The sequence below is a fragment of the Anarhichas minor genome, unplaced genomic scaffold (assembly GCF_050575085.1).
Source record: "Anarhichas minor isolate MPS153535 unplaced genomic scaffold, ASM5057508v1 ptg000026l, whole genome shotgun sequence".
Taxonomy (NCBI): domain Eukaryota; kingdom Metazoa; phylum Chordata; class Actinopteri; order Perciformes; family Anarhichadidae; genus Anarhichas; species Anarhichas minor.
This window is the reverse complement of record NW_027466472.1, coordinates 8,256,352-8,271,540: the sequence shown is the minus strand read 5'-3', so window position 1 is coordinate 8,271,540 and position 15,189 is coordinate 8,256,352.

The window sequence follows — 15,189 nt, the reverse complement described above, 5'->3', positions numbered from 1 at the left end:
CTTAACCATTCATGGTCAATGCCTGACCTCAACCAGCTCGCAAAGGTTTCAAATGGGGCACCATCTAGACACGACCAAAATATAGTGTAGTGTGAGCTCTGCATTACTTCCTGTGGGTCATATGCATCAGCCAGCTGATTATATAGCTGCATAGAAATCCTTATGGTCTATGATGGCGTTTACCTTTCCCACATTTGTTCATTATCCTACTGTAAAATACACAATCCCTCCGTTTATTATCCTTTGTGTAAATCGTTCTTGCAAGATTTGCAGAGCTCCACAAGAGCAAGAAAAATCAGTGTGCGCGCCCGCCCACATTGCAGCACGGTAGAAGTCAAACAAGCATCAGATGCATCAGAAGCCGGTAGACCGTTAGAATTGTGTAGCTTAGTGACTTTTCCCTACAGCGGTTAAGTCCACTCATGAATTTTGGTTGTTAAGAAGTAGAACATTTGAGGTCAGTGTAGTTTCACTCCTCTTCAGCACCTAAAGAGTGTAAAACCACTTGTGCCTGAGATGCTCATGGCGTTACAGAAACACAGTGGACAAACTGAAGCTTTTTATGGACATGTACTTTTTTCTTGTCCACGTTGCCTCCTGATCTCTTCTTTCTTATGTTAGCCATGCTCACTCTAGTGGTAAATACCTCCACTACAAGAACGCCGTTCTGGTGCTGCAGAGAAGTGAGTTTCTCTCTAAGCCTCAAGGTCACTTTCTTTTCAAACAGTGAGAAAGGAATCCTAACCACGATGCTTGTAGCAGGTTAGTATGACTCACTAGTTGAAAGAGTATTGCAAAGAAAATGTACTTAACGTTTTCATAATCCCCTGGTTTCTCTGTAGGGTCAGATGCAATTATTTGTCTGACATGTATGTTTAAGTCCAGCATGGTGTCTCAGGTACTGTTTACTAGCCTACATAGATCCTCTATATGTTACATTAGAAATATAATAGAAACTGTGAGTATCTCACTTGAAATATTGTTTATTGCAGCTTTGTTGAATACTTCATTGTAAGCTCGCTGTACATTATTCCTTACTAACCATCCTACACTGTTGAAATATAGTTGATTACACCTTTTGATGGCAGCCTTTTCTGAGTTAAAACTGTAGTGCAGTGTGTCTGCTTCCCTGCGCTCACTGGCAAATAACAGCATGTGCTTGTCTGCCTGACTAATTATAGCAGCTTGATTGCAATCATACCTTCCCGTACAGCTATAAATACTGGAAGTAAATCGGGGAGCAAAGAGCGTACAGGACTGATCGATAGAACACTCTCAACCAAAGCAATGCTGATTAATGACCTGATTATGGAGCACCGTGTTGACATTTATGGGTTCTAGTAAAAAGTAGTCATGGCCTCACATTTGTCCGACACACGTGAATCCATAGAATCCATTGAGTAAAATCAATGGATGAATCAGCTCCGCTTGTAAAACAACAATAGGCAGAAATGGCACCTTCATACAGAAGTCTAGACTCACTCATAGCACTAAAAGAGTAACTGCACACTAAGCTACACACTAAATGATATCACTGAACTATGTTTAAACATCAATACTGGGGTTAATATTGATATTTCTTACCAGGTTTACTAACTTTTGTGTTTGTGTCCGTTGTAAGACTGTTACCTTGAGGAATTCTTCATCAAAGTCGTGAAGCCTGTTAAAAGTACAGTAGCTCCCTGCCATCAGCACTGAAGGACGACTAGACTTATCCATTCATTAAACTTAACTTTTCATTCATGTCCAAAAACGAGTCTCTTTATCCTCTCTTGAATCTGATCTGAGCGCTGTAGTTGTTGTCCAATATGTACATGTCCTAAAAACAACAACAGGGACCAAATACCAATGGATGCCGCATTCTCTAATCATCGGAGTTCGTTTGAATTTTATGAGACAATGTTTCAAGCTTCTGTTGTTCTCTCGGGGGGGGGGGGGGGGGGGGGGGGGTTGTTTATTGTGTAATTGTTTAATGTGTTTTGAAGTCCTCTGGGACTAATTCAGGGTTTCACCAATAAACTTGACTTGTCTAATGAATTATTGTTCAATTATAGAAATATCAGGGGGGAATACAGAATACACTCATAAACAGAAACTAAATCGGGGAACTGTATTTATAAATCACTGGTAAAAAAATCACTATTATAGAGAAAGTGAAGCATTGCTTCCATTTGGCAGGTGCTATAATAAGTTGCTCCAGTATAATGTCACGTAGCTCAACAGAGCAAGCATTAGCCAGAAAGAAAACCAGCTTTAGTTTGTTACCGGAAACCGACAACTAAAGCTTTAGGGAGGGGGGGGGGCTCCTGTAGCTCCCAGTAATGAGGCAACACACAGTCACTCTGTCACTCAGGTGCAGAAAGGACCAACAGCAGAAATGAAGTTGAGCTGGAGACAGGCTAATGCTGACCTTAAACTAAATGACATTTGAAGCAATTTCAGAGTTTTAGAATAGTTTCCAGTTGTGGTAAACTCAACGTAGATACATGTGTGCTCCTTTCATAGAATGTGTCATGTGACAACTCAGTCATAGCTGTCAGAAAAACAAACAGTCTGGCTAGCATCCGCTACAGGTTGCAATGTTCATTATACCCAACCGTATACAGTAAAGGTGAGGACACATTAAACATAATATGGACAACTGTGCTGTTTGTCCTCCATCTCGATTAAATCTCATGCAACAAGCACTGGATCTTGCAACCAAAGCTCACTAACATATTTGGCTTGGGGCTGCAGCAGCTGCGCGTATCATCTACTTTCTCCTGATGAGTCTCCCAAAGGTCGCAATTGAAACAGAGCTTGTTTAATAGCCGTAGAAGCAGAGTGATGGTGATGATCACAAAACAGGTTGCTTGTTGGGAATAACCGATAATAAATGAGTGAAAATGTAATTCTAGGGATTTGTATGCTTAGTAATTATCTAGTAATTATCAACTCACAGTTTCGGCGCAAGAGGCAAGAGACAAATAGAAGACAATAATGGAAAAAAATAGGTGGTGCATATTTTACACCAACTGCATGTTATTACAGAAATATGTGGAGTATAGTACTCAGCCAAAGTAAAGAAAAACCTGCCTTGCCGTCATGCTTAGTAACATAGCTGTCCCAAAACCCTTTTCCATTTCTTAATGAAGGTTATGCTTCAGTCTACTGTAGAAATGTTGTCATTGTGTTGTATCTGCAGTCTAAGCAGCCATACCCTTTAGGTTCTATAACTGCATGTCTGATTTGACAGATTATGTCAAAGCATTTAATTTGAATTTCTAGGCAAAATGCTCGATGAAAGCCAAAATATGATTTTTTTTGATGCAGTTCACTAGATCAAATAAAACTTGAAGAGTCAGAACTGTTCTTTGTTCACTTCGATATGGTTGTTGTTTTGGTTGTCAGAGCTACAGAATATTAAACCATCTGCCTCAGCCGTCTAGTTATGAAGTTATTTTTAAAATACAAAAATGTAAATGATCTTTCATCATATCGGCTGTGAGAAGCAGGTATTTATGGGTTAGAGAATAAGCTCCAAGAACGCCATATTGTGCACCCCTACTGAGAATAGGCTATATGTTGATGAACCCCTGACATTTTCTCAAGCACCACCATGAGGTAACATGTGTGCTTTTGAGTGAAATATCTCAACAACTAAAATGTGGTAAAGCCAAAACAACATGATCTGTAGACTCTTTAAAACCATGTGGCCATGTACCTCAGGCCTGCAGCTTCACCTGGGTCTGCCCAAACAGTTAAACGTTAAATCAAATGTGAACCTGGACTCAGACCAGCTAGTGCAGAACACATCGCAGATTTTTAGCTCCCCTCAGACAGCTCCACATTGTACCAGCAGCCTTCATGACAGACGGTCAAAGAACACATGGAGCTGGAGTTTGAAGTAGCCAGCAAACCAGTCAGTCAGTTAAGTCTCAACCTAGCGGTTTATTTGATTAGACACTTCCCTTTTGGCTGCCAGAAATTCTTCTTTTACTTTTTTCATGTTCCTTTTTTATTTATTTTTTTTGCGGTTCTGTCGGTACAGTAGCTCTGAATCAGTCACTCTGCTATGACATAGAAACAGAGATATTTGATAGTTAATCCTATGTGACCCAGAACTGATTACTCCGTAGCTACTGTATCATGACACGTTAGAGAATATAAATGACGTTTAAGTTCAAGGTTGTTATTCCAGTGTGAGTCCAGCCTCTGATCATAGATCGCAGGTAGCCTTTTCTGAACAACCTCCATCTAACACTGCAGCAGTAGCACACCTCAAACAAGATCATGATACAAGCGGTCAAGTCGCGGTGAAAACACTTTATTCCCATCTCTTCTTAACTGTTCCCAATTACTTTAATTAATTTCATGTTGCAAAGAGACAGGGATATCAGATTTGCCTATAGGCGTTTTACCCACAGTGATTTTGTCACATGGTTCAACAAGAGTTTCATTTATGAAAGCCTACATGACGTCTCTTTAATGATCACAAGAGACAAGCATAAAGCATCTCAAGGGAGCTTTTTCACACTAAAGTAAAATATATTAAAAATATGAGTGAAGTTTTGAAACTTTTTTTTTAAGATTAATGCTCCACAGACTTAGTTGTGTCCCAGAAAAGTTCTGGGGTAACAAGGCATGTGACAAATTCGAGAATATGACAGCTCAGGACCTACAGCGAGAATCTTCTCGGTATCAACAGCACTTTTTAAAAATCTTTCCGAACACTCTTCTTCAACTTGTCGTGTCTTTCATGGTTTTTTTTTCTTTGCTTTGATAAATCTTATAATTAGCAGTGAAAGGAATCCATTATTCTTTGAATGTACAGCCAGACTGGCCAATTACAGTCAGAGCAAACGTAAAGCCTGAGAAGACTTTGTGAACACCATGCCCTGAAGACTGCCATATACAGATCAGAAGTGACGTGTGTCATTGACATGAGAATGTCTGCAGTTTTACAGCTTCTCTTTTTTTCTTTAATCCTAAACCATTAGCTGAATTAATTAAGCCTCTTCTCAGCTCCGTGCAATGCCTTTTGACCTACCCCCCCTCTGTCTTCTCCTGTCTTGAAGGTGAATTTTTTTCCACTACTGTAGATAATGATAGAAAAGTTGCAAAAGTATCATATGCCATACGTCATTATTGTCAATGACAATGAAGCAGGCTTTTAAGCCACCAGCTTTTAATACTAAGGCAGGCGCAGCTCCTTTGAAGAACATTAATGCTCCCATTAAATACCATCAACTTACAATTAGATCGGAATGCATTGGAAGATATCACGCTGAAATCTTGCACTCTCAGATCCCACCTTCACTTTTGAAGCTTTTTCAAAACATTTTGAGGAACAAATCATCCTTCTGATGTTGACCAACTAATACTTTGACAGCTAAGGGTGCCCAAATCAGGATGTTTGGGGCCGAGCACGGCTGTGCACGGATTACAATTGTCTTGGTTGTTTTTTCAAAAGTATTACCTGCCAATTACATATTTTCTTTCTAAGAACTATGATTGACAGCAAGGCTCCAGCTAAACTTCTTTCACCACTGTCCAAAAAAACCCAATTCAACCGTCCCAAAGTCAGTGTAAACTGCCAAAAATTATAAATGTTATCCTTTACTTTGTTATCGTCATCTATACGCTATTTGCATAAAAACACTCGATTCAAATGATTAAGAAATAGATTGTATTTGTATTGATACCAAAACAAATATGGCATTTCGATTTAATTATGAATTAGAAGCTACTTAGAGCAGGTGTTAGGAAGTTAACCAGGTTATAATTCCCGCTCCTCTGGGCTCGGTGTATCTGAATGAGTCAGTATGTGCGTGTGTCCAGCTGTGTTGCTCTTGGAGCTAATTGCAGAGCAGGCAAATGAGCATTAAACGCAACATATTGAGCGCACAAACTTCTTGATGTATTTTCCCTTTGCCCGGAGTATTACATTTTCTCCAGGATAAGCCAGTAATCCATTACAGATGCTGTTATAATGCCAGCCTAAATGATAAGAAACAGAAAGATCAGCTCAGTTGGCTAGGGAAATTACAGGCCAATGTCAGCCTGACCTGGCATTTTGATTCGAGTGTGTCGCAGCTGACAAGCAGCGATTGTCTGCAGTGCTGATGAGTGTGCTCGGTGAGGCAGCTGGACATAATGCCAGTACTTTTCTTGCAGCCTGCTGTCTAGTCCATTTATTGGCACACACTACAATCAGGGAGTTGTAAAATACACAGTCTTCTTGATATGTTACAGATTATGTGGTTAGAGAGCAGGCTGACAGAAATGTGACTACAGCACTGAAATAAAGTGCTTTGTTTCATGATGCAATTAGCATAGTTCTTCCAGGAGGAGTGTGTTTCTGGCCCATTTTTTTCTTTCTTTGTTTGATAGCAGAAATGAATCTGGTCAAAAGCCAGCCTCTGAGCCTGAAGAAAGAAGGGATTCTCTGACAACACCCTCAGATCATGAAATGTAGCGGTTCTGTCACTTCTTTCTGTCCTGATTTTATGCCTCCAGCATAAAAAAACCTGAGAACATGTTCTCTGTCAGACACCTTGTTCTCTTCAGCCTTCTTCCTCTTATCTCAGCCGATGTCCTTTGTAACCCTTAGCTCTCTTGTCTTTTATTCCACAATAATACTCGCTTTCCACCATCTTTGTGCGCCAGCCTCGCCCTGCCCCTATCATGTACTGATGCACTGATGTGTGATGTGACCTTAAAGACAGCAGAGCTGACAGGCTCTGTCCTTTCATTTCTGGCAGACATTTTTATCTCAGCATGCATTTTGGCACTGTAGAGATGCCATAGTGTTCTACAGATGCACTCTAGATGTGAAAGGGCTCACGGGGATCACAGACACGTCTTTACACAACTTCCTTTCTATTTCTTGTTACTATAACACACGCTCAGAAAAATACTTATCACTTACTTATTTCCAAACAAGACCTCAAGAGGACATGTCAGCTCAAAAACATACTGAACCCAATATTTCAAAGAAAAAGATCCGCTGTAAGCAAAAGTGTTTTTATCACCCAAGGGTGAAAGTTATTTTAGCCAGTGCAGCTCAACGTGTCCTGATTCGATCACTTTCTGTGGCCAAATAAAAAAGTGTTTTATATATCTGCAGATTGGGGCTGGATATAGAGTACCCTTAGAGCTTTAAAATGTGTCGGCTGACTCATCGTAAACTAGTGATCATGGAACTTACAGCCGTATTCCTTCAGGCAGTGAGAGATCAAAGTGTGTCAGGTTTTAAAAGTAACATAATTCATTCCTGAGGCAAGAGCCTCAGACTGTAAAGCTATATGGAATCACACAAGGGTAAAATATGAGTTCCTGCCTAAGGAAAAACAAATATTAATATTATTAGAGGGTGGAAATATGGTAGTCTAAGCTTGTTCTTCCTTAACCTTTTTTTAGACAGAATAATCCCACTGAGATGTTTGATCTCAAAGCACCAGACAAAGAACAAAAATAACTTCAAAAACAACACAGAAAAAGGTTAAAAACAACATAATAACAAAAAAAGCTTGCAGTCATTCAGTTTTAATACCATTTCAAAATCTTGCATTATAAAACAATCTGGTTTAAAATGTCTAGTTCACACAGAGATGAGGGTCCAGAAACGTTAGAAGCACTTTCACCAAGTCTGTTGGACGGTCTAGGAATGACGTACCTAATTCATCCGCATGATCAGAGGTTGCAGCTTTAACCGTCAATAGAAAACATAGATGAGGAAGCAGTTTGAATATGGCCATAACAGAAACATTAAAAAAATGTAAATGTCCCATTATACAATTGTATAGAGAAAAAAAAACTGCTTTCTTATACAAACTGCAATGATGTGTGCAGAAACCCAAAACAGGGACAAGTAGCTTCATGCATGGTCTATTGCTGATAGGTGTCTCTGTTAACGTGTTGTAATAGTATTCCATTTATATGTAAAGAACATAATTAGAATATAGTTCTGCTGATTATCTGTGCATCACTGTAATGCTGCACACAAGGTATCTAGCGTTACTGTTTGAAAATCCCTGATGTGTAAAATAATGTGGAAAGCAGCAATCCCCCGCAGTGAAACGCAGTGGGCTTCAAACAATTGACAAGTTGTATCAGAAAGATCAATTAGGGAGATTGCTGCCATTAAAATCACTTTGCATCTGCGACCAGTCTTGGATATCTGGAAATTGAACTAAAAATAGTCCTACAGCTGGTACACACATAGGGCTTATTTCAAGAACCCTGCGGTGCGGCGCAGATCAAAGTCAAGTGTGCCCTACCCAGTGCATCGGGGGGGGGGGGGGGCCAAACGCACTTTTGGTATTTTCTCTGTTCTCGTCTGGCGCACTTGTAGCACACTTTGGTGCAGGGTGGGACCTGAAAGAATAATTTAGTGTGCACGTAGAGCTTTTGGCAATCATGGCCAATCACATTCACGACTTTCATCCCCTTGAAACAAAGAGCTCTCCCCTCCAGGACACTTTGGGAATCCTGTGGAAAGTTTTCCTCAAAGAAAATGTTATTGTTGTCTGGGACGTGCAGAGTTTTAAATATGAATGCAGCAGCTCAGCTGAATGCCACCGTAGGGCCACAGACAAAATGAAAGGAGGATTAAAAGGCAGTCTTCTTTTTTCATGTTGTATTTCTTTGCTTTTGAAAGTTTCATTTAGTTAGATGAGAATGTTTTACATCCAGAAATGGCCGCTGACTATCTGCGAGTAAAATAGTTTCCTCTTTAATCTTCTGCTGTTTTCAATGCATCCATCTCAAAACACACCTGTTGATTTGCAGTAGAACGTGTAGAATCATGTATCAAAACGACAAGTGTCATGTGCATACAAGCATGGAGGTTTCTTTGCTTACTTCGCAATAGTCTGGTGCTGGCTGCACAAAATGTAACCAGCAGATGTACGTAACTGTGGCTTGCCAGTGGGCAACATCACTCCAATTAGCTAGAGACTGCAGATGGAACAGATTTAACAAACATTTAAAAAAGGGATTTGTGATATTTTAGAGAGGATTGTATAGATGTGCCGAGTAGTGTGCTGAGCTGTGGGAGGCAGCAGGCCATGCAGAATGCAGGGTTTCCCTCAGTGTATTTGCAAGCCCAGCGGCCCAAGTTTACTCCCCGCCATTAAAACTCCTTGAAGGAATGACTCAGTGGTTGACCAGCTTTTCTCATTTTAGTGACCAGCTGCTCCTTCAAGTTTTGCTCAGCGCTCTTGCTCAGGGGTTGCCGTACACAGTACGCCTTCGGATGCGTATCACCAACACCCCCCTACCAAGCCTCGCCTCCCACTGGGACGCACAGCAAGTCACCAAGAAGCCAAACCCGGCACAGCTGAGGACCTCAGTGCGCCCCAGGAAGTACTAGTTTGCCAATGCGACACAGCGTTCGGAAATAGATACTCTATAGGCGGCCTGCTTTTGAGAGGGGTTGGAGTTCTCCTTTCATAATGAATGATTTCCTGGTTTATATGACAGTCTGAACCCTAAACTGAAACTAATGATGACGGGTTTTTTTTTCATTTCTGTTCGAAGTTATCCTATAGATTAGAAAGATTTACAGGCTGAACTAGTTTATTTAGTGCAGACAATTGGAAAAATAAAGAAAATTGCATTTTGTGTGGATATCTCTTCACTGAGCTTGAAGAAGCTGTCATAAGGTGTTATGTCATGGCATAACCACACTCTCTAGCCATTATAGTCACTGACAGCCCCACAATGTTCAAAGGGTTTCATAACCTTTCATGCAGAATGGGTAAAATGATCAAAAGTCGTTCTGATACTTGACCTTTTTTAACATAATAACATGCTTGTAACGCCTAATGGGGCAGGACAGGAATCAAACAAAGAGGTGCAAACGAGAGCACTGCAGATATCATTTGAGAGTTTGGACTGATGGTTGTGAGCTGTGGCCCTCCACAGGACTTACAGAGCCAAACAGTTTACTCTTGGACCAATTAAGAGGATCTAGTAAAAAGAGATACAATGATCCTATATAATCCACCAAGATGTTTATCGTCATAAATTCAATTTTGTTATTTTCCCATATTTTAAGACATTTTTTCCAATTGTCTTTGACTCATTGTGTGGCCCTCTTTAACGACTTACATACTGTACATGTTTACTGTGATGCAAATAGTTGCAAAACTATTCCCTGGAGCCAAATATCAGACACAATGCTCCCAAATACAGTTTACAACATTAAGAATATCTTAGATCTGTGTACTGTGAATGCCTAGTTCATGAGGCCTGTTATCTAGTTTCTTAGGTTCACAAATAATGTCTTCAAAACTTGGCTGATCTGTCCAGGTTTCACACATTCCCTTACAGATATGCACATACTAGATGCATACTGAATGCACAAAATATAGACACAAATAAGCACACACACACTCACAAACGTAGCATAGCCTGAAGTAGCAGAATTACAAGATTCAATAAATCTAATACCATCTGCACAATGGGATTAGCCAGTGGTGTGGAGTGTACACACAGACACAATTGGACTGATAAACCTAAAGTGCAAATATGCACACACACACAAACCGGCAGTAACTAACTGTCTGTGGAAGAAGTAACGGTTCCTGCTCCTTTTTAACCACAAGTGCCAGCTGAATTCATTCTGAACTAACTAAGAGCTCATATTGGCAGTGGAATAATTCAAAAAGTTAAATCGTCGAACGAAATGAGGTATTGTACACTGTAGGACAATTGGTCATTTTACAAAAAAAGTTAAGAAATCCAGACTTTTACACCAGCACACAGTGGTGTAGTACAAAAAACACATGCTATGTAATTATTAAACTTTAGGGTGACATTTATACAAAAATACAACAAGGCTCTGATCCAGGTAGGCTACAGATCAGTATTGATTGAATACTGAAAAGATTCAACAGTAACATGCACAGATCTAAAAATGTATACGTTCACATCAAAGGGTATAAATGCATGTACATGACTTGCAAATTCATATCGATATGTTTGCCATTCAAAACATACCCTGCAGTTCTAGTTAGTTATTAGAGATAATGACTCATTATATAACACGGATTAAAAAAAATGTAAACAACAACAACAAACAAATGCTCTCAACCAATTGGCAGACCTTCTGCACAGGCCCATTCACTAATTGCAGAGCATCAACTGGTGACTGAATGGCAAATAACACATTACCAATATTTAAAATCCTGCAGGCTCTTGTTCCTGCCACTGTGTGCATTGAAGGCAGCTGGTTAGAAGACAACGGTTATACAATCCAGACAAACAACAGCACAAAATATGACATTCATAAAATCAGCCAGCACACTGCAGAAGCCACAGCGGGACATTTAACCACGAGGAAATAAACCAGCGAGCAAAGACACAGATAGCTACAGAGGCAGGCAGGTTGAATCCACCTTCAACACTTGTTTTTCAGGACACACATTCACAAACTCACACAGCATCAACCGATGACTCAGCAACCAGTAACTCATTGTTACATTACCTGTCGTCAAAATTCTGCAGGGTTTTATTTATTTTTTATTCCTGCACTGTGTGGATGTAAACAGCTTGTTAGAACACAACGGTTGGACAATCCAGACAAACAACAGCACATATTATAACGGTCATAAAATCAGCCAGCACACTGCAGAAGCCACGGCGGGACATTTTAACCACGAGGGAATAAACCAGCGAGCAAAGACACAGATAGCTACAGAGGCAGGCAGGTTGGATCCACCTTCAACAGCTGTCTTTGATCACACCGACTGAGGGGCGCTGTTTCACAAATAAAAACCCCAATGAACACTGGGGAAGAGTTGGCAGCAACAACAGAATAACAGGTGTCTGTTTCATGACAAAGAAAGATTGTTAAATCTTTTAAAGATGTTTTTAGAAAATGTGTTAGAAAATGTGTAAAGCTTGTGTTTACCACAGACCTTTTCTCAGCCATCAAACAAAAAAAAACCATTGACTTCGAGACCGGGGAACCGGCAGTACAAGTTCATTTCCAGGTTTTGGGACTCATTCCTGCAGCACTTTATACCCACAATCTCATTGGATATGAATTAATCTCAACTGTTGCTATGAATGCTGGTATTCAAGTGCATGCGCATTGAGTATATTAGCGTATGGCAGTATGTGCTAAAAGTATTGAACTGTGTCTAAGTTTGTGTTTTTGTGTCAGTGCAGTAAGTTTGTGTTTTTGTGTCAGTGCAGTAAGTTTGTGTTTTTGTGTCAGTGCAGTAAGTTTGTGTTTTTGTGTCAGTGCAGTAAGTTTGTGTTTTTGTGTCAGCGCAGTAAGTTTGTGTGTCCATGGGATGTGTTTGCTGGTTTGCATCAACCTTAACTCAGCCCAGCGATTAATAAAACATATAGTTACTGTCGGAATGTGTGTCCCTGTGTATTAATGTGTGTGTCAGGAGAGAGAGGGACTGCAGCAGAACATGGGGGCTGGAAATCTAGGTCATCAGCAAGAGAGAGTGAGAGTGAGAGAGAGAGAGAGAGAGAGAGAGAGAGAGAGAGAGAGAGAGAGAGAGAGAGCTGCATTATAACAACAGCAAAGAGAGGAAAAAGTAAAAACAAAGAGAGGTAATCAGACAAAAGTGAAATAGAAGCAAGGTCAGGGGAAGATGTCTTTAAAAAAAAGATGTGCATGTGACAAAATCACACACTCAGATCACTTGCTTTGAGAAGGTGTGGGGACAATAATAACAACCTGTGTAACTCTATGACTCTTCTTACTGTCTGTTTGTCCGGATAATACAGGGATAATTACAGTTACCTACTGCCTAAACCAGTGTAATATGTTGCTTTTTATAAACTGTTATCCATTTAGCATGAGTGTAGCAGTCTTTGGATGAATCAAATCATTATCACATCATTTGTCTCAATCAACTGCTTAAGGGATGCAAAATGACTGTAAATATATATTGTAAATACTGTCTAAACTTCTATACGAAGTTCAAGCAGAGACGTATAGGCCTTTGGCATTTTCACTTGTCATAGTTGGAATAGCACAGGTGTCTGAAATTTAAAATAAAGTAGTGTTCCAACATTATTCTAACTCTCTTACTATAAAATATTGTACTCTTTTTGTGATTTATTTTTATCCTTGTTGTGACTACTTTTTATTCATTTATTCTCTCACAAAAGAGACTCCAGCCTCAGTGGAATTCTCTTGTTAAAATAAGAATACTAAATACAAAACATGTATTTTCTCTATAATGCACAGAGTAGTTATATACTATGGGGTTTCTGCTGCAGATTGTTTTAATTGGCTGTCCAGATCATGGCACTCTTTTAAGTATCCCAGGATTCACAGACACACCGCCAAAACACACACACATGCACACAAACACACACACACACCCACACACACACACACACACACATCTCCTTGACCCTGAAATCTGCAAATCAGCAGAGGAGCTTCATTAGAGGCATGAAGAGTAATCACGCCCTGCATTGGTGCATGTTGTGTGTAAGCCCCAAGGGGTCCATTACGCCAGTGATATTGTTGCTTTGTGTTTGGAGGAGATCGTCATGAGCTTGTTGAGCTGTAACCCAAGCACAAACACACATGGCTTAATTAGCAGTTTGGAGTATAGAGTTGCATAGGATAATAATTTCATCATAGTAAATGTGCACACGCACACATATGCAAAGAGGATGCTGTGACAGAATGTGCAAATTCAATAATGTGTTAATTAACGTGACGGCAGCAGAACGATAGCATCAGGACATAACTCAATAGCTCAGCGGCTGTGTTTATCCACGCAAGGAATCGTATTCTTCACTCAGTAACCTGGCTCCGAGTCAATGTGTGAGATGTTTGTTAGAATATCTTCAGTAAGCTGTTGTTGCCCTGCATGCAAAGATCCCGTCAGCCCCACAGGTACGTTTTAATGTCTACGAGAAAACATAGCTTTGAGCACTACTTAATGTTACTATTGGGATGAGCATTTCTTCCTCTCATATTAGAAGCAACCTGTTAATGCTCATTTAAACGGAGAAGAGGAAGCTGCACATTTACATATTTCTGTACTGCTGGACCTTTATGTGTTTTGGAGTGACACACAGGTGCGCAGAGTTTATTGATTTATTCCCGACAACATTAATGTTGCAGGGTATGTTTGTCTGTTTTGGATACTGGTGCACTGATGCCACTGATTGCCAAGCATGTAATGCTAATGAAAGTGCCAGACTTGTTCCAATATGTTCATACCCTGAGAATGCTACTAATTTATTTGTGTTCTTTCTTTCTTTTTTTTCTCAAAATGAGACCAGTATGATCTCTTAATGATCCGTGATGCTCGCTTCAGCACTGTTCTTTCAATAAGTAATTACTGCAAGTTATCCACTGGCATGTGGGCTTTCTCAGCTCAGTCCTAAGTTGTTGTTGTTTTTACTCCATTTCTTCTAAATTGAAGGTTCTCTTAATCTCAATTTGCTGATCCTGCACACATGGAACATATACTTTTATACACTCAGGGGCCAGTTTATTTGGCACACCGAGCTGAACAGTAATAGACTCTGTGCGCAGGTTTGCTTGTGAATAAGGGAGAACTTTTAGAAAGTATGTCCAGCTTTATTTTTTCATGATGTTTTTCCCTTACAGCCCATTATGTCCAATATGATGTTTTCTCTTTGGACAATCCCATTACCCGAGACAGTTGCCAGCTGCGACTAGCTGCATGGGTAACATTCCTAAAAATTAATTTCACCACATCTTTCCATCCATTTTCATTTCCAAACATATGCATCTAGAGGACTGAGACGCATATTGCTGCACTGAATCAACTCAAAAAACAGCACATATCCAAACCAAGTGTAGGTTTATGAACACTTGCCTAAAGTGTTGCAGACAATGGCATACAAATATCAAAGAACACTGAAACATTAAAGTCAAATACCCACGCCGAATGGATTATCCTCATGTTTAAGGACTCTGCAGGGGTTCCATCAAACAACAGATGTAATGAGATCAGAGGGCTTATATATTATGTTCATATCCCATTTTAATGCATCCAGGACAGTTAATGGTGCAAGAGGAAAGAAAACCTTAATTTTCTGCAGGAAAGTGCAGAGAGTGAACTATTACTCAAGAAACTGAAACGATTTATGACTCAAATAAAAAAAATAAAACAGAACATTCTAAATGATATGACTGTAATATAACAATAATAATGTAGAGGTAGTTCACTCCTGGACTGAATGTGT